Source organism: Oncorhynchus keta, chromosome 35 (genome assembly GCF_023373465.1).
Source record: "Oncorhynchus keta strain PuntledgeMale-10-30-2019 chromosome 35, Oket_V2, whole genome shotgun sequence".
NCBI lineage: Eukaryota > Metazoa > Chordata > Actinopteri > Salmoniformes > Salmonidae > Oncorhynchus > Oncorhynchus keta.
Genome location: NC_068455.1, coordinates 43,994,496 through 44,020,972, shown reverse-complemented (window position 1 = coordinate 44,020,972; position 26,477 = coordinate 43,994,496). Strand labels below are relative to the sequence as shown.

Below are 26,477 nucleotides of genomic sequence, written 5' to 3'. Positions count from 1 at the left end.
CCAGGACCAAGAGGGCTGGGGCTTTTGGAGTCCCTCGCTCACACTGCACTTTAAAAGCACGCACACAGGCGCACGTTTTAAAAAGGGGAAGCGGAAGGAGCTGAAGACAGCGGCGCCCTAGGCGGTTATGCTCCAGTTTTACGGAATATCAGAACATTCCTAAAGCTAGTAAGGGGATATTCCGTTCAGGAGAAGACTGAGGGTGTTAAGAGACCCCTGCCTAAGTCTGGGATAAACCTGAGATCGGGTTGCCTGAGATTGGACCTTGAACCTGAGTATGCTTATCAGTGTGTGTGTGTGTCTCTGTCGTGTGAGTGAGTTGCGCGCATGCGTCTGTGCTTACTCAGCGGAACAGATTTATATTCTTCAAGCTTGGGTCATGACGTTCCCTCAATGTCGTCATTGCGACAGCTGTGCACTCTTGGCTGACGTTCACACGTTACTTGAGTTATGCTCCATTAAACTCCTTGTGCAGTATTTTATTTTGAAGAGCCGCAAAGCGGATGTAAATGTTCTTTGATCTGACCTTATGTGGTTGACAATGGCTTGTCATTGTAGTTCTATCCATCCAATGTGAGGTACTGTATCTTCAGTCTGAGACTGCCATGGTATAAGTGTTTTCTATTTATTTGTTACTCCTTTTTCTCCCCAATTTCGTGGTATCCAATTGTCTCATCGCTACAGCTCCCATGCGGACTCGGGAGAGGCGAAGGTCGAGAGCCGTGCGTCCTCTGAAACGCATCCCGACCAAGCCACACTGCTTCTTGACACAATGCCAACTTAACCCGGAAGCCAGCCGCACCAACGTGTCGGAGGAAACACTGTACACCTTGCGGCCGTGTCAGTGTGCGCTGCACCCGGCCCGCCACAGGAGTCGCTAGTGCTTTGATGGGACAAGGACACCCCTGCCGGCCAAACCCTCCCCTAACATGTCCGATGCTGGGCCTATTGTGCTCCACGCCATGGGTCTCCCGGTCGCGGCCGGCTGCGACAGAGCCTGGACTCGAACCCAGAATCTCTAGTGGCACAGCTAGTGTAAGTATTTTCTGCAGACGTCAAATCGAGGGGCGTTGTACAAAACAAGTTAGTGATTTTGGATCGTCTTTAACCAATCAGACTTTTTTAAAGCCAATGACTATTTCCAAAACCACTGCTTTACCCACGTGTACAGGCTCTAACCAACTCATTTGTTTCTGGGACCAATATGAATTAGGACCGGGATGATATCAGTATCGTGGTAAGGAATCAAAACACAAAGCGGATGAACTTCTTTAGGAAAACAGCCCTAATGTTGGAAACAAACAGTATGTTGTCATCCAGAGGCACATTTATTTATTTTCCAAGCTATAGCACACAGCAATTTACATACAGCGTGTTTTTAAGGGACCAAAGAGTTGCTTTGTCTGTTTAATTTTTCCATGGATAGAAAAAAAAGGTGGTACTGGTATCGTCATAGCCCGAGATGGAATGTTGTTTGCATTCAAGTCGTCGTCGGGAAGGAGATCAAATCCAGACTCCAGGACACGAAACGCTAGTGGGCGTGGCGTTTGGCCGGAGCGATGTGGATGAGTAGCCAGGCAAAAGTCTCTGCCCTTGTCTCAGAGAACTCCCTTGAGCTGATATGTTCACCGCAGCAACAATGCTAGCGCCTTCTAGTCAAGGTCAATTGTCCTCCTTCCACCATTAAATAAGTCCTTCATTATCTGCCCTTCGTAAAGACATTGTGATAAATTACACAGCCAGGCTGGAACAGGGGAGGAAGAGATGTAGAGAGTGGGTGGACAAAGAGAGGAGGAGGGAAAGTGATAGACTGGAATGTGAGAGGGAACTAAAAAGGGCTAGCGCAAGGGCATCTTCAAGCACCGGTGCCTTTTCTCATTTGTTGTACGTCCACTGCGGCCTGACGGATGACGCTTGGCAAGAGCGCTGAGTTAGATTGATAACATGCTCCTAATATGATTAATAGCCTGCAGCATGCTGCTGCAGGACGAACCGATGGCTTTTTAGTTTGCTTCGGGAGGAACCAATGGCCTTTTAGTGACGTAGCAACAGCGGTGGTGCATTCCTGTGTCACGACACAAGGTTTCCCTCTGCAGTGGGGGTGGGGCGGCATCACAGACTGTTCCACAGCTGTAGGATGACATCCTGTAACCAATGATGATAATGATACTTAGAAATTTGGCCAATGTCCTTCAGTGACGCAACTGGTCATTCCTGAGTCACGAGATGAGATTTCCACCTCTGCAGCGAGGCTGCTGTAGTATCAGACTGCCATATCTCCTTTCCATTCATGACCAATGACATGATACTTTATCGTCTGCTTGCACCGAAATTTGCCTTGCATCATATACTCCTATAGCACAAGGATAACGAACTAAATGCATGATGTAACTAATAAGGGACAACTTGGCAGGTGGATGAGTTATAATAACAGTTGTGGGCCTATTCAGTCTGTGATTCTAAAGGATAGGAGACCAGGAAGGGAAGGCCTTTTGGACAGTGGACACATCCAGTGTTAAGTTACGTTGCTACAGTAACTTCTAATGCTAGCCACTATAGCCACTAATTTGAGTGTCATGTTATATCAAAATAAATGAGCATTGTTTAAACAACTGTCTAGCAACAGATGACTGAAAGCGATGTACACATGGGGAAATAATCAGGAATATAATATCTCATGGGCATGCATTCTAATCACTTTATTCCATTTGAGTCCGGTGCGACAGGAGACGGTGTCATTCAACCCTCGACACGAGTCGGTGTATGTGCGAGACAATTAGCTGAAAGCCATTTTTGCTTTTCAAAACGGGTGTTTATTTTTTCAGCTCCTCATCACTGTAAAAAAATGTTCATGTCAAGATTTCGCCTCAAATGTCTGACATTTTGCTTGTGCAGCAAGTCATAACCATGGCTGTATGTACAGGCAAGGCATACAGGGAGGGATTGACGATGGGAGAAATTGACGATGGGAGAGAGTGCTAGGTTCAGGGACAGTTACTGCGAAGGCCTGAATTAAGTGGAGAGAAATTCACAGTATATAAAGAGCCAATAAAAGGATGTGGCCATAAACTGAGAATGTAGCTTTTTTTCTCTCCAAGAAACGCAACAGGGGTTGACAGGCAAATGTAAATGATCAGAGCAACCAAATTGAAAGAAGAAGAAAAAAACGGGCTGAAACAAGAAGGGACGACCTGAACTTACATTTACATTTAAGTCATTTAGCAGACGCTCTTATCCAGAGCGACTTACAAATTGGTGCATTCACCTTATGACATCCAGTGGAACAGCCACTTTACAATAGTGCATCTAAATCTTTTAAGGGGGGGGGTGAGAACGATTACTTTATCCTATCCTAGGTATTCCTTAAAGAGGTGGGGTTTCAGGTGTCTCCAGAAGGTGGTGATTGACTCCGCTGTCCTGGCGTCGTGGGGAGTTTGTTCCACCATTGGGGGCCAGAGCAGCGAACAGTTTTGACTGGGCTGAGCGGGTACTGTACTTCCTCAGTGGTAGGGAGGCGAGCAGGCCAGAGGTGGATGAACGCAGTGCCCTTGTTTGGGTGTAGGGCCTGATCAGAGCCTGGAGGTACTGAGGTGCCGTTCCCCTCACAGCTCCGTAGGTAAGCACCATGGTCTTGTAGCGGATGCGAGCTTCAACTGGAAGCCAGTGGAGAGAGCGGAGGAGCGGGGTGACGTGAGAGAACTTGGGAAGGTTGAACACCAGACGGGCTGAGGCGTTCTCGATGAGTTACTTGTCCAATAAGAAATACAAAACATGTCTTTGCCTATTGTGTTCCCTAATGAACACAACCCATGTTGTTAAACTGTTTATGGTTTTCCATGTCTAACTAACCACTGTATAGGGCTCTCACAGCAGCCTTTGTGACACAACAAGCTCATTGTCTCTAGTGTATTCACTGCCAACATCATTCATAATATTTAGCCATTCTAATTTATCTAGAGTCCCTCAGGAGGAAAGAGTGCCGATGGGCCAATTAAGCGGTGCCACAGGTGAGGAGCTGAATCCCCAAACAAAAGCATATTAACCAAACCAATAGGCCTGTATTCAGACGCAAACACACACGCAGGCAGGTGCAAACGTGCAAACAAATTCCATTGTTGCAGGTAAGCACACGGGCGTGCATGCGCACGCACTCTATCCCACGTCTCTCTCTGTTTCTCTCACACACGGGGGCTTTTACATTTTTCGTGGGTGTTAACGGCCGCTTTGCAGATCTCCAAAATGAAACGCAGTACTTGGAGAGTTTATGGAGCATGACTCAAGTATTGTGTGAATGTCAGCCAAGCGCGCAGCCGTTGCAGGACCTCAATTACGACAATAAGGGAACCTCATGTCCCAGCCTGCCCTGAAGAATATAAATCTCTTCTGCCGATTAAGCACATGCGTGCACCACACACAGGGGGCTTTCAGGGTTAACAGGTGCCTTCTACTCCTTTTTCCAACTGGTGCATTAGCAAATTATTTTCCTCATCCACTAGTTCTATGAGAGTATTCACGCATACTGAGGAATTGAAGTAGAGCGCTCGATCTGGAGACTTCAGCAGGGTCGAGAGGCATTTTAAATTGGTCTCAGCAAATCTCATACGTTTTTACTAGGAAGTTGACATTTTGTCAAGGGTTCACGTAATCAATAAAAAAAAATATTCTTGCGACCTACTGTATCTTGAATGTCTTTTGATGCTCAACAGGGACACACAGTGTCTAACATTGTAATATTCAACAAAGGGAAAAGGCACTGTTTTAAGCCTTACCTGAGACATCAATGTGTGTGTACGGAGATGTATTTGTGTGTGAACTCTCAAACTGTGTGCCAGCATGTGTTTGGCTTGATTTGGACTGAAATCATACAGCATCAACCACAACACGTGAGTGTGTGTTTGTGCGCACTTACACTCGTTTGCAACCATGATGGCTATGCACTACCACCACTGTGGACATCAAGAGCAGTGCAATTCCCTTTTATGTTTTAAATGTGAATGTTATCCCACAGTGAAGCTCATCATGCTTCATAGGACTTCAAACCCCAGAAAGTCAGCAGGGGAAGGCATTAATGACTGTACCACCACAACTGTCAGGGCTACCACTGGGGACTGCGATATTTCATCTAAATGCATCCTTCTGTCCTCCCTTCCTTGAGGGATCTGTAAGTGAGTGGACAGGTGAAGACATGGTTTCAACTCCCTTGCTTTCATCAATGTTACCATGTTAGATCAGTGGCTTTACCCAAGGAAATAATGAGAGGTGACTTTTTAAATGATTCAGACTGGGCCAGAGACTGACTCAATGCAAGGAATGAATAATACTGTATGTAGCGATAGATGGAACAGTGGAATTAAATTCAGTATGAGTCGTCAGGCAACATCGACTTGGCTTTGAAAATAGTTTGCTCGCGGAGACACATTATACTTTTTCTTTTTTTTTCCCAGCAAGGACTTTTTTTCATTTTGTTTCAGCTAGTGTAAGCCTTGACGGTACAATGGCTTACTGAATGTGGACAATTGCATTGCTGATGGAAGAACCAGATTGAACTAGAATGCTGATAAAATAACTATTATAAAATAATTATTGGGTGGCTCCTTTTACAGCAAAAACCTTTGCTCTTTAGCTTTTCCCTCTCGCAGTCTAAACATATACTTGTCACGGAAAATATGTCTACACTTTAGTCTAAAGTAGGGTTGAATGGCGGGAACCCATTTGCCGAGCTATACCGGGATTTACCGCCCTAAACCAATCCCTTTGCCTGGGATAAATAACTGTGAGAAACCCAGTAAAATATAATTAAATTATTTATATGAACAGCATGGTGTGAAATTGGACTGTTAAATTATATGCCATGTCTAAATCTGGCTTCTCTATGGCCTTTGCATGATGAATCAACTCTCAGGGTGGGCACAGACAGCCCATCTCAGTATGGAGTGCAGTTCACAATGCATGTAAACCTATCATCCCTCATGGTAACTTTTTCTTGTGACATTTGCTGCAGCATAGCCTATGCTATAATAATACAGACACACACGATAACATACGCATTATACATACACATGGATTGAGTACTGTAGATATGTGGTAGTGGTGGAGTAAGGGCCTGAGGGCACACAGTGTGTTGTCAAATCTGTGAATGTTTTAAAATTGCATAAACTGCCTTAATTTTGTTGGAACCCAGGAAGAGTAGCTGCTGCTTTCTTTGTCTCCATCAACTTCATTCAAATTGCATCCAAAATAGATGATCCTGTTCAAGATTGAGATGTATAAATATACAGTGGGGCAAAAAAGTATTTAGGCAGCTACCAATTGTGCAAGTTCTTCCACTTAAAAGATAAGAGGGCTGTAATTTTCATCTTAGGTACACTTCAACTATGACAGACAAAATGAGAAAAAAATCCAGAAAATCACATTGTAGGATTTTTTAAAATGAATTTATTTGCAAATTATGGTGGAAAATAAGTATTTGGTCAAAAGTTTATGTCAATACTTTGTTATATACCCTTTGTTGGCAATGACAGAGGTCAAATGTTTTCTGTAAGTCTTCACAAGGTTTTCACACACTGCTGGTATTTTGGCCCGTTCCTCCATGCAGATCTCCTCTAGAGCAGTGATGTTTTGGGGCTCATCTGCGTGAACATGCCTTAGGCATGCTGCAAGGAGGAATAAGGACTGCAGATGTTGCCAGGGCAAGACGGCACTACAGGGAGACAGGACAGACAGGTGATCATCCTCGCAGTGGCAGACCATGTGTCAGAACACCTGCACAGGATCGGTACATCCGAACGTCACACCTGCGGGACAGGTAAAGGATGGCAACAACTGCCTGAGTTACACCAGGAATGCACAATCTCTCCATCAGTGCTCAGAGTGTCCGCAAGAGGCTGGACGGGTGGCTTGTAAGCCTGTTGTGAGGCAGGTCCTCAACAGACATCACCGGCAACAATGTCGCCGATGGGAACAAACCCACCGTTACTGGACCAGATGACTGGCAAGAAGTGCTCTTCACTGACAAGTTGTGGTTTTGTCTCACCAGGGGTGATGGTCGGATTTGCGTTTATCGTTGAAGGAATGAGCGTTGCACCGAGGCCTGAACTCTGAAGCAGGATCAATTTGGAGGTGGAGGGTCCGTCATGGTCTCGGGCGGTGTGTCACAGCATCATCGGACTGAGCTTGTCATTGCAGGCTATCTCAACGCTTTGCCTTACAGGGAAGACATCCTCCTCCCTCATGTGGTACCCTTCCTGCAGGCTCATCCTTGCATGACAATGCCACCAGCCATACTGTTCATTCTGTGTGTGATTTCCTGCAAGACAGGAATGTCAGTGTTCTGCCATGGCCAGCGAAGAGCCCGGGTCTCAATCCCATTGAGCACGCCTGGGACCTGTTGGATTGGATGGTGAGAGCTAGAGCTAGACCCCCCCCCCACACAGAAATGCAGGTGCCTTGGTCACATCTCACAGCAAGAACTGGCAAATCTGGTGCAGTCCATGAGGAACTCAATTCATTGTTTGTTTTAAGTCACAAGTAAGTCCAAAGTCTTAGCACTCAAGTCCCAAGTCAAGACAGGCAAGTCTCAAGTCCTAAACTTTGAGTTTCGAGTCTTAAACAAGTCATAATGTGCTCTTCATCAAATGTAATACCATTTCATATTTTTAACAAGAATAATAGTTAGTATATTACATTTACGCAAATCATGAATGCTTTTAAAAATATATAGATTTATTACTTTCCAAATTAACGTTATATTTCCATGTAAATAGATGGGTAGCCATGAAAGTTAATTTCTTTGACACATTTTCTGCAGTATTACTTTAGTGCCTTGTTGCAAAAAGAATGCATGTTTTGGAATTTTTGTATTCTGTACAGGCTTCCTTTTCACTCTGTCAATTATGTTAGTATTGTAGAGTTACTACAATGCTGTTGATCCATCCTAAGTTTTCTAAGGTTTCTCCTACCACACCAATTAAACTCTAACTGTTTTAAAGTCACCGTTGGCCTTGAGTCCCTGAGCGGTTTCCTTCCTCTTCGGCAACTGTGTTAGGAAGGACGTCTTTGTAGTGACTGGGTGTATTGATACACCATCCAATAGGTGCTTTTTTGCGAGGCAATTGAAAACCTCCCTGGTCTTTGTGGTCGATTCTGTGTTTGAAATTCATTGTTCGACTAAGGGACCTTACAGATAATATGTGGGGTACAGAGATGTGGTAGTCATTAAAAAAAATTTAAACACTATTATTGCACACATAGTGAGTCCATGAAACTTATGTGACTTGTCAAGCACATTTTTACTTTAGGCTTGTCATAACAAAGGGGTGAATATACTTTCAGTTTATTTATACATCTTTAAGTATTTCAACAAACATAATTCCATTTTGACATAAGGTATTGTGTGTAGGTCAGTGACAAATCTAAATGTAATCCATTTTAATTTCAGGCAGTAACACAACAATGTGGAAAATGTCAAGGTGTGTGAATACTTTCTGACGACACTGTATATGAGGTCAGATGGAGATATAAGCTGGTTCCATCATCTCAGTCATTCTAAATAAATAACCACAAACCACCCATAGGCTTCACCCACTCTCTCTCCACTCTCCATCCATCTGCTGCCGAGTGATGGTTGTCATGGTTACTGAGTCTATTTCTCAGCACCACAGTTCCCTTCGGTGTTTTTATTATTTTGGACAGAACAGCTGGAAATGTAGAGGGAGACCGATAGTAGGGCCATAGACCGAGGGTGGCAGAGACGGGTCTCCAACCCCCGTCGCCAGGGGGCATATGTTTGCCGGAGTGGGGGCATAGACAGCTACACTTGCGCTGCAAGGTAAAGGAGCTTTCTCACACACGCGTGTGCACACAAACCAGGGGGCATACCAGATCAAACCAGGGGGCATACCAGATCAAACCAGGGGGCATACCAGATCAAACCAGGGGGCATACCAGATCAAACCAGGGGCATACCAGATCAAACCAGGGGGCATACCAGATCAAACCAGGGGCATACCAGATCAAACCAGGGGGCATACCAGATCAAACCAGGGGGCATATGTAAGATCACAGCGACAGACATGGAAGCTCTGCTTCTAGCTCCTAAGCAACTTTGCAGTATTTTTCTTTTGGTTGTCATTTGTTACATTATTAGCCCAAACATTTTTGTTTTGTTGTGTTATTATATATAACCGGAAATAACTTTTGGGTATCAGAGCGGCAGTAATTCACCAGCATTACGACCAGGGATCCTTTGTTCGTACCCCCCAGGGCAACTGAACTTATTCCAGAGGCTTCTCCAAGACACCACCGGTGTAGAAGAGGTATTCGTAGTGGACTTCTAGTCTGACTCAGGAGGCTTCAGAGTATATTATTTGAGAATGTTTCGCCTTTGGACAATAAAGTAGACAATTTCAGGGCGAGGATATCCTTCCAGATAGACGTCAGGGACTGTAACATACTCTGTTTCACGAAATCATGGCTCTCTCCAGATATACTGTCCCCATCCATACAGCCAGCTCGGTTCTCAGGACATCGTGCAGACAGGAATAAAGAACTCTCTGGAGTGAATGTTTCATGATTAACTACTCATGGTGTTTTTGTGATGACATACAGAAACTCAAATCCTTTTGTTCACCCGACCTGGAATACCTCACAATCAAATGCAGACCGTATACCCATCCCAAGACAATTCTCTTCTGTTGTAGTCACAGCCGTGTGTATTTCCCTGAAGGAACTACACTGGACAAACTGGAAACCACATATCATGAAGCCACATTTATTGGAGCTGGTACATTAACAGAACTTCATTTTCCTCAAATTAGCTTTATCAACACATTGACTGTAGTACTCGCGCTGCTAAAACACTTGATCACTGCTACTCGGCCGGGGTGGCTACAAGGCCACCCCCCCCTCCCTTCGGGCAAATCGGATCACGACTCCATTTTGATCCTCCCTTCCAAAAGACAGAAACTCACAGGAAGTACCCGTGCTCAGGTCTATTCAATGCTGATCTGACCAATCAGAATCCATGCTTCAAGATTTGTTTTGATCACGCGGACTGGATTATGTTCCCGCCAGCCTTCTAAAATAACATTGATATATACACGGACACGGTGACTGAGTTTGTCAGGAAATGGATAGATGATGTTGTTCCCACTGTGACTATTAAAACCTACCCAAACCAGAAACAGTGTATAGATGGGAGCATTCACGCAAAACTGAAAGCGCAAACCACCGCATATAACCATGGCAAGGTGACTGGGAATATTGTTGAATACAAACTGGAGTTATTCCCTCCGTAAGGCAATCAAACAGGCAAAATGTCAGTACAGAGTCAAAGTGGAGTCGCAATTCAACGGCAAAGACACAAGATGTATGTGGCAGGGTCTACTGACAATCACGGATTACAAAAGGAAAACCAGCCATGTTGCGGACACCGACATCTTGCTCCCGGACAAGCTAAACACTTTCTTCGCCCGCTTTGAAGATAACACAGTGCCACCGACATGGCCCACTCCAAAGGACTGTGGGCTCTCATCCTCCGTGGCCAACATTAGTAAAACATTTTAAGCATGTTAACGTGCAAGGCTGCCCGGCCCAGACGACATCCCAAGCAGCGTACTCGGAGCATACGCAGACCAGCAGGCTGGAATATTTACGGACATGGTCAATCTCTCCCTATGCCAGTCGGCTGTCCCCAATTGCTTCAAGAAGTCCACCATTGCTCCTGTACCCAAGAAAGCAATGATAACTTAACTCCATGACTATTGCTCTGCACTCTGTCATCATGAAGTGTTTCGAGGCTTGTTAAGGATCATATCACCTCTACCTTACCTGACACCCTAGACCCACATCAATTTGCGTACCGCCCCAATAGATCAACAGATGATGCCATCGCACTGCACACTGCCCTATCCCATCTGGACAAGACTAATACCTACGTCAGAATGCTGTTCATTGACTACAGTGTGGGGAAGAAGGTGCAACAGTGGCTCTTCAACCTCAGGAGCCTGAAGAAATCCGGCTTTGCCCCAAAGACCATCACAAACTTTTACAGATTGAGAGCGGCAACTTCATTGGGCTCTCCAGAGGGTGGTGCACTCTGCCCTCCAGGACATCACTGGGGGCATACAACCTGCCCTCCAGGACATCTACAGCACTTAATGTCACAGGAAGGCCAAATAGATCATCAAGGACATCAACCGCTCACATCCAGAAGGCGAGGTCAGTACAGGTGCATCAAAGCTGGGACAGAGAGATAGAAGCTGTTTCAGTCTCAAGGCCATCAGACTGTTAAATACCCATCACTAGCCTGCTACCATCCAGTTACTCAACCCTGCACCTTCGAGGCTGCTGCCCTATATACATAGACATAGAATCCCTGGCCACTTTAATAATGGAACACTAGTAACTTTAATGTTTACATGCGGCTTTACTAATTTCATATGTATATACTGTATTTTCTACTGTATCTTAGTCAATGCTGCTCCGACATTGTTCGTCCTAGCATTTCTATATTTCTTAATTCCATTCTTTTACATTTAGATTTGTGTCTATTGTTGTGTGTTAGATACTACTGCACTGTTGGAACTAGGAACACAAGCATTTCGCTACACCCGCAATAACACCTGCTAAATATGAGTATGTGACCAATACGATTTGATTTGAAACACAGAAACGCCGTCCTGCCCCTCTCTCCTTCAATACCCATTCACATAAATCCCCCCCCTAGTCTGTTTCATAGGGCTTTCCTACCTCATTCATATATCACTGTCATTTCGTCACACACACACACGCTGTAATGATGTCTCGCTGCCCAGCCAAAGGAGGCTAATTATAACACTTGTCACTATTTTAGATGATACACTTCCTCTCCTCATATCAACACCAACCAACGCATCCATCGTATTACTACTGTAGTCTGTGGTGACAAAGTAACTGACTGTAGCCTTCTCTGTTGCAAAGAGAAATGTTCTGTGAGAGCCAACAGTTGCCATAGTTTCCTTCTGAAGAGATGCAGACCAGAATCTTTCCTTTTTGATTTTTTTTCTTCTCCCATTGAGGTCATCCATACATCTCATCTATTTGGGGGCATTTACTCTGCAGTCTCTGGCTGCGTCTGAAATTACATTATGTTCCCGATATAGTGCACTACTTTTAGGCTTGCCCCATAGAGCTCTGGTCAAAAGTCGTGTGCATTATGTAGGGTATAGGGTGCCATTTCAGACTTCCTCCTCTGTTAGATGTTTCTCTCTGATCCCTAGTATCATGTGATGGATATTGTCCTTTTTTCCCTGGGTGATCCTTTTCACCCCACTGAGCCCAACCTAGCTGATCTGTACTGTTCTGACCCGGGGTTGGTGGAACAGGAAAGGACAATAAATCTGAGCATTTCACACTGCGGTGCAGACCAGAACTAAGCTGTTGGCTCATTTCTTTTCACAATATTATTTTCAGCACGATTTGAAGCAACTGTGGTGGATGCGTAACGAGGCCAACTCGGTACAGCTTGATTTTGTTTTGGTTTTGCTCAGTAGTGTGAAAAGCCCTCAAATGTTTCTTGGCTTCTCTGGGCATCAGGTTGGTGATCTGTGTGCATGGCCTTGAGCTGAAGGCAATGTGCAGCTTGCTCTGAGTGACAGACAACCTGGTTTAGGCTGTGGCCTGGAGGCCATGGTCACAATGCCCACTTCTATTCTAGCTCCTACAGTGTGGTCTGGCTCAGCTGGCCTCTGTTCAGCATCTTCACATTTGGTTATGTTGTGGCTGCTTTTTTTAAAATGGAGGCCGACTGCATTTGAAATCAGACTTGGCCAAAGGTTTCTTCCCTTCAGCTATCGTCCTCTAGTCGATGCCGTCCTCAGCCAATTCCAATTTTCCATGTTGTGTACATGCTGGTGTGGGTTTTTTCTTTCAACTGTCATAGATTTATACGCCAGGGCGTGCCCAAGAGCACAGTACACTGACCTTTGACCCAGGTTGCTGTGGCAGCAGCACTATCGTAGGCAGAGAAGCACTAACTAAGGCTAGACACTTTATATACAACCACCTGTAGTATTCATAATGGGTCTTTTTATTGGGTCAATGTACAGATCAGTCACTGGGCGATTCCACGCCAGCGGGGGCACAGCTACTTTTAGTATCTCAGATTGTTCTGGCAGTTCTCACATGGAAACTTCACTGAGAGGAAGGATGTTTGACATGCTTTTTACATTTTGTATCACAAACCGATTCTTGAGAAAATCATGAGTGGCCATTTTAGGCCTTTTTTTTTAGACCTATACATGCCTACTGTAAGACTGATCTGTGAACTCTACATGATACAGACAATATCTTGATGTCATTATACGCCTTATAGTGTGCTCTAACATATGGAATATGTCTAGATTCATATACATTTATACAACATAAATAATATATTAAAAATTACCCTTTTTTTATTTTAAGACATTGTTTGAAACAAAATAATCTACAATACATAACATTTACAGGATAGGCTCTCTGCAAAGTCTGAATTTCATTTTAGGAAACCACCAACAGCGTATGGTAAATGGATTCAAAGGGAACTCCATCTGCTGGTGAATTGCTGAATATGCAATCCGAAAGGAGGGCTGTGATTGGTTGATGACCCATGTCAATTTACGTGTATAACATGGGTCATATAATTATGAGCCCACTCTTGAAATGTGATGTAATTGTAGAGAATAATGTTCTAAACAATATATATATATACAAAATAAGCTACATCAAAAAGGGTAGTTGGGGTGGCAGGATAGCCTAGTGGTTAGTGTTGGACTAGTAACCGGGAGGTTGCAAGTTCAAACCCCCGAGCTGACAAGCTACAAATCTGTCGTTCTTCCCCTGAACAGGCAGTTAACCCACTGTTCCTAGGCCGTCATTGAAAATAAGAATTTGTTCTTAACTGAAATAAAGGTAAAATAAATGTAAAAAATAGTTGAGATTCATATTAATATTTTTTTATGTTGAATAAATTAAAGTAAAAATGCGTTTCAGAATCTAGACATACTCCACACTATAAGGAGTATAATGACACAAATATGTTTATCATGTACAGTTCACGGATCATAATGTTTTAGAGGAGGCAGGTATGTCTTAAAATGGCCTAAAATGGACACTTTTCCCAAAAATGGTTTGATAGAAATATTAAAAAGCATGTCAAACATCCTTCCTCCCCATGAGGTTTCTATATGAGAATATCCAGAACAATTTGATATACAAAAAATATTTTCCACTCCCAGTAGTGTGAAATCGCTCACTTTGTCTATATAAACAATAAAAGGCTACTTTAAATTGTGCAGTTTTGTCACGCAACACTGGCACAGATGTCTCAAGTTTTGGGGGAGCATGCAATTGGCATGCTGATTGCAGGAATGTCCACCAGAACTGTTGCCAGATAATTTAATGTTAATTTCTTGACCATAAGCTGCCTCCACATTGTTTTTGAGTATTTGGCAGTACATCCATCCGGCACACACAACTGCAGATCATGTGTAACCACACAAGCCCAGGACCCCCACATCTGGCTTCTTCACCTGCGGAATCATCTGAGACCAGACAGATGATGAAACCTGAGTTTGCACAACCAAAGAATTTCTGCACAAACTGTCAGAAACCGTCAGGGAAGCTCATCTGTGTGCTCGTTGTCCTGACTGCAGTTCGGCATTTTAACCGACTTCAGTGGGCAAATGCACACCTTCAATGACCATTGACATGCTGATAAGTGTGCTCTTCATGGATGAATCCCGGTTTCAACCGTTTCGAGGAGATTGCACCATGTGGGCGAGCGGTTTGCTGATGTCAACGTTTGAACAGAGTGCCCCATGGTGGCAGTGGAGTTTACGGTACGGGCAGGCATAAGCTAAGGACAACAAACACAATTGCATTTTATCGATGGCAATTTGAATGCACAGAGATACCGTGACGAGATCCCGAGGCCCATTGTTGTGCCATTCATCCGCTGCCATCACCTCATAATAATAATAATATATAATATATGCCATTTAGCTGACGCTTTTATCCAAAGCGACTTACAGTCATGTGTGCATACATTCTACGTATGGGTGGTCCCGGGGATCGAACCCACTACCCTGGCGTTACAAGCGCCATGCTCTACCAACTGAGCTACAGAAGGACCATAATGTTTCAGCATGATAATGCACGGCCCCATGTCACAAGGATCACTACACAATTTCTGGAAGCTGAAAATATCCCATTTTTTCCCATGGCCTGCATACTCACCAGACATGTCACACATTGAGCATGTTTGGGATACACTGGATCGACGTGTTCAACAGCATTTTCCAGTTCCCGCCAATATCCAGCAATTTCGCATAGCCATTGAAGACGAGTGGGACAACATTCCACAGGCCACAATCAACAGCCTGATCAACTCTATGCTAAGGAGATGGTTGTCACACCAGATACTGACTAGAATCACCTTCGGCAGTGATTGCAGAGTCTTTCTGTGTAAGTTCAAGTGCTTTCTACACCTGGATTGTGCAACATTTGCCCAGTATTATTTTCTCAATTCTTCATGTTCTGTCAAATTGGTTGATCATTGCTAGGCAACCATTGTCAAGTCTTGCCATAGATTTTCAAGCAGATTTAAGTCAAAACAGAAACTCGGCCACAGGAACATTCACTGTCTTCATGGTAAGCAACTCCAGCGTAGATATGCCCTTGTGTTTTAGGTTGTGTGTCCTGCTGAAAGGTAAATGAATCTCCCAGTGTCTGGTGGAAAGCAGACTGAACCAAGTTTTCCTCTAGGATTTTCCCTGGGCTAAGCTCCATTCTGTTTATTTTTTTATCCTGAAAAACTCCCCCGTCCTTAACGATTACAAGCATACCCATAACATGATGTAGCCACAACCATGCTTGAAAATAGGAGTGTGTGTAACGTCGTTCTTCGTTTGTAGAAAGAGAGTCGGACCGAAATGCAGGGTGGTGGTTACTCATGACTTTAATGAAAAAAGTGACACATGAAATAACTATACAAATACAAAAACAACAAACGGAACGTGAAACCTAATTACAGCCTATCTGGTGAACACTACACAGAGACAGGAACAATCACCCACGAAATACACAGTGAAACCCAGGCTACCTAAATACGGTTCCCCATCAGAGACAACAAGAATCACCTGACTCTGAGAACCGCCTCAAGCAGCCAAGCCTATACTAGACACACCCCTAATCAACCACAATCCCAATGCCTACAAAAAACCCAATAAGACAATACAATAAACCCATGTCACACCCTGGCCTGAACAAATAATTAAAGAAAACACAAAATACTAAGACCAAGGCGCGACAGTGTGGTACTCAGTAATGTGTTGTATTGGATTTTCCCCAAACATAACACTTTGTATTCATGACAAAAAGTGAATTGCTTTGTCACATTATTTGCAGTATTACTTTTGTGCCCAGTTGCGAACAGGATGCATGTTTTGGAATATTTTTTTATTCTGTACAGGCTTCCTTCTTTTCACTCTGTTAATTAGGTTAGTATTGTGGGGAAACTTCTGTTTTCCCCTATCATAGCCATTAAACGTTGTAACTGTTTAAAAGTCACCATTGGCCTCATGTTGAAATCCATGTGCAATTTCCTTCCTCTCCGGCGACTGAGTTAGGAAGGACACCTGTATCTTTGTAGTGACTGGGTGTATTGTATACACCATCCAAAGTGTAATTAATAACTTCACCATGCTCAAAGGGATATTCCAAGTCTGCTTTAAAAAATATATATTATCTACCAATATAGGTGCGATGTATTGGAAAACATCCCTGCTCGTCTGAGGGACCTTACAGAGACGAGGTAGCCATTCAAAAATCATGTTAAACACTATTATTGCACACAGAGTGAGTCCATGCAATTTATTATGTGACTGACTTTTTAAGTTCAGGAATAAAAATGTGCTTATTTAAGCTTGCCATAAGGGGGTTGAATAATTATTGACTCAAGACCTTTAATATTTATTTTTCTATTAATTTGTAAAACATGTGAAAAAAAATTAATTCCAGTTTGACATTATGGGATATTGTGTGTAGGCCAGTGACACAACTCAATTTAAACCATTTTAAATTGAGCCAGTAACATGACATATTTTTGTTTTTTAAGTAAAGGAGTGTGAATAATTTCTGAATGCACTGTAACTTCCCACTAATCTGGGAGGTGAAAGGCACCAGGTAGAACGTTGTACTGGAATGTGTGTGGAGGCAGGGCCAGGTGAGGATTTGGAGAGTGGGGAGGAGAGGCACGGTATCAGGGAAGTAGGGATTTGACTCTGGTATGAAGCAGCTGGTCTGGAATCTTTCAGAAATAGTGTTTCGTGTGTGTGTGTGTGTGTGTGTGTGTGTGTGTGTGTGTGTGTGAGAGACACTTGGGCTATGGCAGGGGAAATTGTGTGTGTGTGTGTATGCGTAAACTGCATATGATGTGCTTGGGCTATGGCAGGGGAAATTGTGTGTGTGTGTGTATGCGTAAACTGCATATGATGTGCATGGGACATGTGTGATGAGAATAGCAGGCTGCTGTTTGTATGCATATTCCGTTGTGGTCCTTGTGCTCTGCATAATACAATATTTCTGCAGCATTCGGCTCTTAGCTTTGTGATAATCTCATTGTTTACATTACTGACATCCTCCTCTCCTATCGACCTGTCCTATCCCACCACTCCAGACATTACACCCTTCTAATGCCCCCTCTTAACCATCCCTTCCTCTGGTCTAATGTTACAGCTATATTCCTGCTACCGCTGTTACCATTATTAATGTGACCGATGCTACTACTTCCGCTAACGCTAATAGCCTACTACTTGCCAAATCAGCTTTTCCTGTAACCTTAGGAGAGAACGTTAATGGCTAGTAGCTGAATTGCTGCTTTTGCTTTGTCACCATTTGAAATGAACCTACTAGCAGTTAGCCTATGCTAACGGAAGCTACTGTTGCTAGCATTAGCATAGCGTTGCTCTGTTGTCATTTATGGTGGGTACAACTGACATTTGAGTGCGTCTTCCTCTGCTGGCGGCTGATTGTGTGAGGACAGATGCGGTGGGATATGAACTCCCAGGATGGGCATTAACCCAGCGAGTGCCAAGCTCCTGAGGTTACTGTGCAACAATATATCTCTGAATCTTGTCTCTTCTTGTTTTAATCACGCACACTTTCTGCAAAGCCCCTATATTTTCATATCTTTCATCTATCTATTGTGGTCTCCATAACCCTATCAGTCTTTGTTGGTTTTTGTCTGTCTCTCTGTGTTTGCCACTATAATCAAATATGTTCCAGTTCTGTCTATGGGATAAACGAGACTTGGAAAGTTCGAGATGGTGGAAAGCACTAAGTAGGAGTGTGGTAAATAACTTGACTATAAAGGTTATACAGTAGTACTGCTGTTATTCCATTGAGGTGTAGTGGGTGGAGGCAGTGTGCCATTTTTATTTCCTCAGTTATTAAAAGGGTGTTTATATTATGTTCTGGACTGAAGACTCTTCTTCCTGTACACCTACTGTAGGCGCACTCGCCGCAGCCAAAACCTCCCCCCTCTACGATTTTACTTCTCTCTTTCATCCTTCCCACCATTGCTCACCTCTCCACAGTTAGCCTTTGTGCAATACACCTGAAACAGCAGGCCATTTTAACTCGGGACCTGACGATGACTCACCCAGCACCACCAGTGGATTTCATTCAAATCCGTGCTAAACACACAGGTGATGTCAGCCTCTCCCTCTCTCCTTTCTCTGCTACTTTACACCCCTGTCAATCGTGTCTCTCACTGCTGGGCCTGGCAGGAGGTAGAGATGATGGAAACAAAGAGAGAAAAAAAAAGGGTTAGACAGACCGAACCTCTCTGCTTGAACAGTGCTCCACTCTCTCCTGAAGAGCAGGAGGGAGGGAGAGCGATCGGGAGGGCGGTAGAGCGAGCGGAAGATTGGAAGGAGGAGAACAGGAGGGATAACAAAGGGAGGGAACAAAAAAAAAAGAGACTGAGTGGGAGACTGATAACCCTGTTCGTCACCTGAGTGATGGGGCTGGGGGGCACTGGCCTGCCTACACAGCCTAGGCTATCCAGGAATGCTACTGTACACACACAATTACACAGACACACACGTACATACAACCACCAGGGTTCTACAGTGCTACCATTTTGGGGACATACAGTATGCTCCCCCTTCCCTTCCTAAATATGTTTCTGTGCTACCTGGAGTTTTTATTTGTGAGCACCAGTGCCCCTAGAAAAATCACCCAGCTAATTGTTCTAGTGATTACTTTGCTGTACGGCAGCCTCTGAATGCCATAGGCTATCTGCACTCAATGTATTCCCTATCTCTCAATCTTAAAAATCTGTTTTTCTATTGCCACTTAACCCTGTATTTTGCAATTGCTGGCAATTCTTACCATTTTAATACGTCATATTTTTCATTGTGCATTCAGTACTACCGAACGGTGTTCGTTTCATTAAACCGCATAGGTACTGTACTGAATGACTTGTTGATTATGATTGTCTGTGGTGTGCTGCATCAGGACTCTGTTATCACCTGAACGCTGGTTATGTGGATGGGCAACTTCCTCCAAATTGTTAAGAACTAATGGGCCCACCTCTGTGTCCATTTTGTAGTAGCTTGCCGAACCAAGTTTATATGCATGCCTCCACACGGAAGGAGAGTCATCGTTTTCAGCAGCGTTAGCCAGCACTGCGAAATGTCTGGCTTCCGCTCGCCTGATTGCAGCCATACTACTTGCCAGGAGAACTGGGTTGCTGTAAGCTACCTACCGGTTCTAAATCCCTCAGGTGTGTGACATTGGTCAAATAATGGTGTGTTCGATAAAACACAGACATTTTACGGACACTCCCCCCATTATCATAATGGAGGAAAAATACAGAAATAAACGAATACATATCTACAGTACCAGGCAAAAGTTTGGAAACCCCTACCGATTCAAGGGTTTTGCTATGAAATAACATATATGGAATCATGTAGTAACCAAAAAAGTGTTAAACAAATCAAAATATACTTTATATTTTACATTCTTCAAAGTAGCCACCCTTTGCCTTGATGACAGTTTTGCACACTCTTGGCATTATCTCAACCAGCTTCATGAGGTAGTCATCTGGAATGTTTTAATAACAGTCTTGAAGGAGTTCCCACATATGCAGAGCACTTGTTGGCTGCTTTTCCTTCACTCTGCGGTCCAACTCATCCCAAACCATCTCAACTGGGTTGAGGTTGGGTGATTGTGGAGGCCAGGTCATCTGATGCAGCACTCCAGCAGTCTCCTTCTTGGTCAAATAGCCATTACACAGCCTGGAGGTGTGTTGGGTCAGTGTCAGGTTGAAAAACAATTGATAGTCCCACTAAGTGCAAACCAGATGGGATGGCATATCACTGCAGACTGCTTTGGTAGCCATGCTGGTTAAGTGTGCCTTGAATTCTAAATAACTCACTGACAGTGTCACCATAACACCTCCTCCATGCTTCACATTGGGAACAACATGCAGAGATCATCCATTCACCTACTCTGCGTCTCACAAAGACACGGCGGTTGGAACTAAAATTCTCAAATTTGGACTCATCAGACCAAAGGATAGATTTCCACCGGTCTAATGTCCATTGCTCATGTTTCTTGGCCCAAGCAAGTTTCTTCTTATTTATTATTGGTGTCCTTTAGTGTGGTTTCTTTGCAGTAATTTGACCATGAAGGCCTTCACGTAGTCTCCTCTGAACAGTTGATGTTTGTGTGTCTGTTACTTGAACTCTGTGAAGCATTTATTTAGGCTGCAATCTGAAGGGCAGTTAATTGCCGATTTCTGAGGCTGGTAACTCTAATGAACTTATCCTCTGCAGCAGAGTTAACTCTGGGTCTTCCTTTCCTGTGACGGTCCTCATGAGAGCCAGTTTTATCAGCGCTTGATGGTTTTTGCAACTGCACTTTTCAGATTGGCTGATCTTCATGCTTTAGGTAATGATGGACTGTTTCTCTTTGCTTATTTGAGCTGTTCTTGCCATAATATGGACTTTTACCAAATAGGGCTATTTTCTGTATATCACCCCTACCTTGTCACAACACAACTGGCTCAAACTCATTAAGAAGGAAAGAAATTCTATAAATGCACTTTTTAACAAGACTCACCTGTTAATCGAAATGCATTCCAGGTGACTACCTCATAATGCTGGTTGAGAGAATGCCAAGAGTGTGCAAAGCTGTCATCAAGGCAAAGGGTGGCGACTTAAGTATTTTTAATATATTTTGATTTTAAAATAAATGAGTAAGTGTGTCAACTTTTGACTGTTACTGTAAATGTGTGACTAATTAAATACCACATTTTAAACATAGATATGTGGAGGAAAATGTATGAACTTGCCTGCTGATTTTATTTATTTGTGTATTCATTTATCTATTTGTGTGCATTTATTTATTTGTAATTATGGCAGGTTTGGTCCTCCAGACACATGTGCTCTTTGTAAAATGTCACCTCTGTAGTGATGCGACACTCATCTAGGGTGTTTGTGTTCTGAACTCAAACGATGAAATCACGAGGCCACACACCTTAAGGTAAAGTAGGCTTATTGTGTGGGGGTGGGAATCAGAATCAGTTTGATCCATTTTCAACATTACTGAGTCAACTGGGTTGTAGCATGGAATTGCGTGTGTTCGCAAGTTTTACTGCTCTCGTCTGAACCAAACGAAGGGAACTCAGTGTTTCCGAGGGGTGAGGGAGTTCGTATAGATGTAACAACTGTGATTGTGGCCTTTTAATTCAGTAGCAGTCCCATGCATTTAGTGCTGTATAATCACATAATTATCACACAGGCATCAGAAGCTGCTATTAGTTCAACTGTGCAAGCATTACTTTGAAGTATGTGTATGGTATAATTTACTCTGTGTTGCGTGTGCATGCATACAAGTGTATCAATGTCAGGAAGTATTACACTGAACAAAAATAGAAACTTAACATGTAAAGTGTTGGTCCCATGTTTCATGAGCTGAAATAAAAGATGCCAGAAATGTTCCATACGCACAAAAAGCTTATTTCTCTCAATTTTGTGCACAAATTTGTTTACATTCCTGTTGGTGAGCATTTCTCCTTTGCCAAGATAATCCACCCACCTGATTGGGGTTTGTATATCAAGAAGCTCATTAAACAGCATAATAATTACACAGGTGCACCTTGTGCTGGGGACAAAAGGCCACTTTAAAATGTGCAGTTATGTCTCAACACAATGCCACTGATGTCTCAAGTTTTGAGGGAGCGTATAATTGGCATGATGACTGCATGTATGGCGTCGTGTGGGTGAGCAGCTTCCTGATGTCAACGTTGTGAACAGAGTGCCCCATGGTGGCAGTGGGGTTATTGTATGAACAGGCATAAGCTACGGACAACGAACAAAGTTGCATTTTATTGATGGCAATTTGAATGCACAGATACTGTGACGAGATCCTGAAGCCCATTGTTGTGCCATTTTTTATTCATTATGATCTAAAAGGCGAAACAGAACCTAGATCATCATACTACTTTGAGAGGCTTTGTGTATACGAGCGCTAAGTGTCTTTTACACAGCTTCTCATCTGACACAGCCTCACTCACCAAGATCTCACTTTCCCTTTCACTGTCTCGCACTCTCTCCGTATCATTTTTTCTCCCTTGTGTGATCTCTGTCCTTGGCTCTGTCCTCTCTCTTGCGCGCTCACCCTCGCTCTATTCATGTCACTCCATCTCTCATTGCCCCACCACACTGAAGTAGTTATGTCATAGATATATATGATACTCAGGAGGGGTGCTTTGTTGAGCTGGAACAGTAGGAACATGTTCTTTCTTGTCCACAGCTGCACTGTGTAGTCTTTCTGTACTCACCTTGGGTCTCAATAGAGAGTTGTCCTGTTGCAGTGGACAGAGAATAGACCTACACTGCCCTCGTGTGGTCACTACTGCACAATACATCAAAATCGGTCGACATTGATTCACAATGGTGAAACTTGGATTTTTTTGCTGCTTTGGGACTCGGACAAATGCTATGCCACTACCTTTCAAGAAAATCATTTCACTACTGCTAACAGTGATACTTTCACTATGGTTTTGATGTGAAAGTGTTTTATTACTGAATGTGGAAGCGATTTTGAAGGGTGTAGTGTCTGTTATAAAAACATTAAAGGGCCACCTCAGAGGAAGTTGCCGCACCTATTTTGAGTAATTCCTGTCCTAGAGCAGAAATTCTTGTTTAGGTTCCACCTTGAAGACTGACGCAGGCTGCTAATACAGTGCATTCGTAAAGTTTTCAGACCCCTTCACTTTAAAAATTTTTTTAAAATAAAGGATTTAAAAATAAGGCTGCTCCATTTTATTTATTTATTGTCATGGGGTATTGTGTGTAGATTGATGATAAAAAATAAACTTTTTTATTTTTAATATATTTTTCTTAACCCTCATCCATCTATCTACACACAATACCCCATAATGACAAAGCAAAAACAGTTTTTTTGTGTGGTTTTTCTTTTTCATTTTTGGCAAATTTACATATGTATTCAGACCCTTTACTCTGTTGAAGCATCTTTGGCAGCGATTACAGCCTCGAGTCTTCTTAGGTATGACGCTACAAGCTTGGCACACCTGTATTTGGAGTTTCTCCCATTCTTCTCTGCAGATCCTCTCAAGCTCTGTCAGGTTGGATGGTGAGTTTCGCTGCACAGCGATTTTCAGGTCTCTCCAGAGATGTCCGGGCTCTGGCTGGGCCACTAAAGGACATTCAGAGACTTGTCCTGAAGCCACTCCTGCGTTGTCTTGACTGTGTGCTTAGGGTCATTGTCCTGTTGGAAGACTAACCTTCGCCCCAGTCTGAGGTCCTGAGCGCTCTGGAGCAAGTTTTCATGAAGGATCTCTCTCTGTACTTTGCTCCAGTCATCTTTCCCTCGATCCTGACTAGTCTCCCAGTCTCTGCCACTGGAAAATATCCCCACAGCATGATGTTGCCACCGCCATGCTTCACCGTAGGGGATGGTATTGGCCAAGTAATGAGCGTTGTCTGATTTCCTCAAACTAATTGCTTGGCATTCAGGCCAAAGAGTTCAATCTTGGTTTCATCAGACCAGAGATTCTTGTTTCTCATGGTCAGAGTCCTTTGGGTGCCTTTTGGCAAACTCCAAGCAGGCTGTCATGTGCCTTTTACTGAGGAGTGGTTACCGTCTGGGCACTCTACCATAAAGGCCGGATTGGTGGAGTGCTGCAGAGATTGTTGTCCTTCTGGAAGGTTCTCCCATCTCCCAAAGAGGATCGATCTCTGGAGCTCTGAAAGAGTGACCATTGTGGTGGAACATTCCGTTCAAGTGAGAGAGACTTGGTCATTTCTTCAAACAATCATCTTTATTCAATAGCGATGAATTATTGCAATTGTGAAACCGTCGACCCAATAGTCTTGACTGTTGGGCCGAGAGCCCTACCCTTTAAAGACCATGCTGTTCCTTATATACCCGAGACCAAGATTTCTCAGTCGTTGCTAGTTCAACCCCTCCCATAGGAATTGGGGGCACCATAAGCCACTTTGGGTTCATCCTGTGGTCACAGGCTTCTGGTGTTGTCTCCCAGATGACAGGATAATCAGGAATACTGAGGCCTTTGTTCTGTTCCTCCAGGGTATCTCGATCTCGGTGACACCCACCACATCTGATCTCTGGAATGCCAGCTGTAGGTTTTTAAAAAAATCACCACGCCATCATTTATATCAGTTGCCGGCCCAAGCTCCATAAAGACTTATCTCTATTGAAGCAATTTTGTTTTGTATGGCTGAGTGGGTGGAGATTTCTCTTTAGGATCAATGGAATGGTGGAAAAAGTTGCAAATGCTTTACACCTGGGGCACCGGGCCATGCAAAAATGAATTTGCATAGAATTTTAGTAAGATGAAAGGTTTTGACTACTAAAGTTCTATGCAAATTCATTTTTGCATGGCCCGGTGCCCCAGGTGTAAAGCATTTGCAACTTTTTCCACCATTCCATTGATCCTAAAGAGAAATCTCCACCCACTCGGGGGAACCGGGCCATACAAAACAAAATTGCTTCAATACAAGCTCCAAACAGTTCAATAGTCAGGCTAGCCATATTACCGGAGTTGACATTCTTTCTATTTTCTATGGCGGCTTAGCGGCCATAATTTAGATAATGCATTGTGATATATAGCTAGCTAGCGTGCTGAAATGGTAACAGAGAGAACAAAAAATATCGCGATTTGATCATGTCCGTGTGCATGTCCAAATATTAATGATGTGCGGAATCCAATAGTTTCCCTGGAATTATCAAACGGCAAGATTCAGAAAAACGTCAACCCTCAGCATGTCAACAGCCCGTATAGGCACCGCGGAGACTCATAACAGGTAGTCTTGCTCGTCTTTTTCTGAAATTATTATTTTCACCTGACTTACAGTATGCCACTCATTTTCGTTCCTTTTGAAATCCCTACAGATGTTTTATTTGTGACTTGTTCTGATAGCCTTTCGTCGAAGTAATGCAATTGAGTATGCGTTTATACAGGGTGTACCGCCCCCACCTATGTCAACCAATCATGTCAATGCGGTGCTATACGGAGCCCTCTGCATTGTTTAAAAAAAAATTGCAACGCTCACGGCATCACGCTCTCCCTACAGAGCCTTTGGTCAGCATTTCCCGATCAAGCATAAATTGGTGTGAAGAGAAGAAGGCACACATGATCGAAAGGGATAGAAAGCAGTTGATCTAAGTGGCTGATAGTTGGTATGCCTTGTTTACTTGAAAGAATGACTAAAATCGTGATTTTTGTCAGACAGCAAAGGCAGCAGCCCGATAGAGATGAGATGTTGGTTTGGATTGAAATAATAGTCATCAAGTAAAACAACTTTGATTTGAAGTTGTGTGAATAAATGATTGTTAGTAAGTGATAAGCAGTAGTTTTATTAATTGTTTTATAAAGTGTTACAGCATTCAACCCATATCTTGCATTGTGCATTTAATGTCAAGAAAATAATCGAAAACTGTATCCTTTTTTATAATCAAACCGAACCGACCTTAAAGCACAAATCGTGGGGTGGCGCACAATTGGCCCAGAGTCATCCGGGTTAGGGGAGGGTTTGGCCCAGAGTCGTCCGGGTTAGGGGAGGGTTTGGCCCAGAGTCGTCCGGGTTAGGGGAGGGTTTGGCCCAGAGTCGTCCGGGTTAGGGGAGGGTTTGGCCCAGAGTCGTCCGGGTTAGGGGAGGGTTTGGCCCAGAGTCGTCCGGGTTAGGGGAGGGTTTGGCCCAGAGTCGTCCGGGATAGGGGAGGGTTTGGCCCAGAGTCGTCCGGGTTAGGGGAGGGCTTGGCCCAGAGTCGTCCGGGTTAGGGGAGGGTTTGGCCCAGAGTCGTCCGGGTTAGGGGAGGGTTTGGCCCAGAGTCGTCCGGGTTAGGGGAGGGTTTGGCCCAGAGTCGTCCGGGATAGGGGAGGGTTTGGCCCAGAGTCGTCCGGG

The 26,477-nt window shown here is 43.7% G+C and overlaps 1 protein-coding gene across 1 annotated transcript in view; it reads left to right on the top strand.

Moving 5' to 3' along the window:
- LOC118368535 (ribosomal protein S6 kinase 2 alpha) overlaps positions 1-26,477 on the top strand; it is a 114,742-nt gene that overhangs the window by 44,176 nt on the left and 44,089 nt on the right. The window lies entirely within an intron of this gene.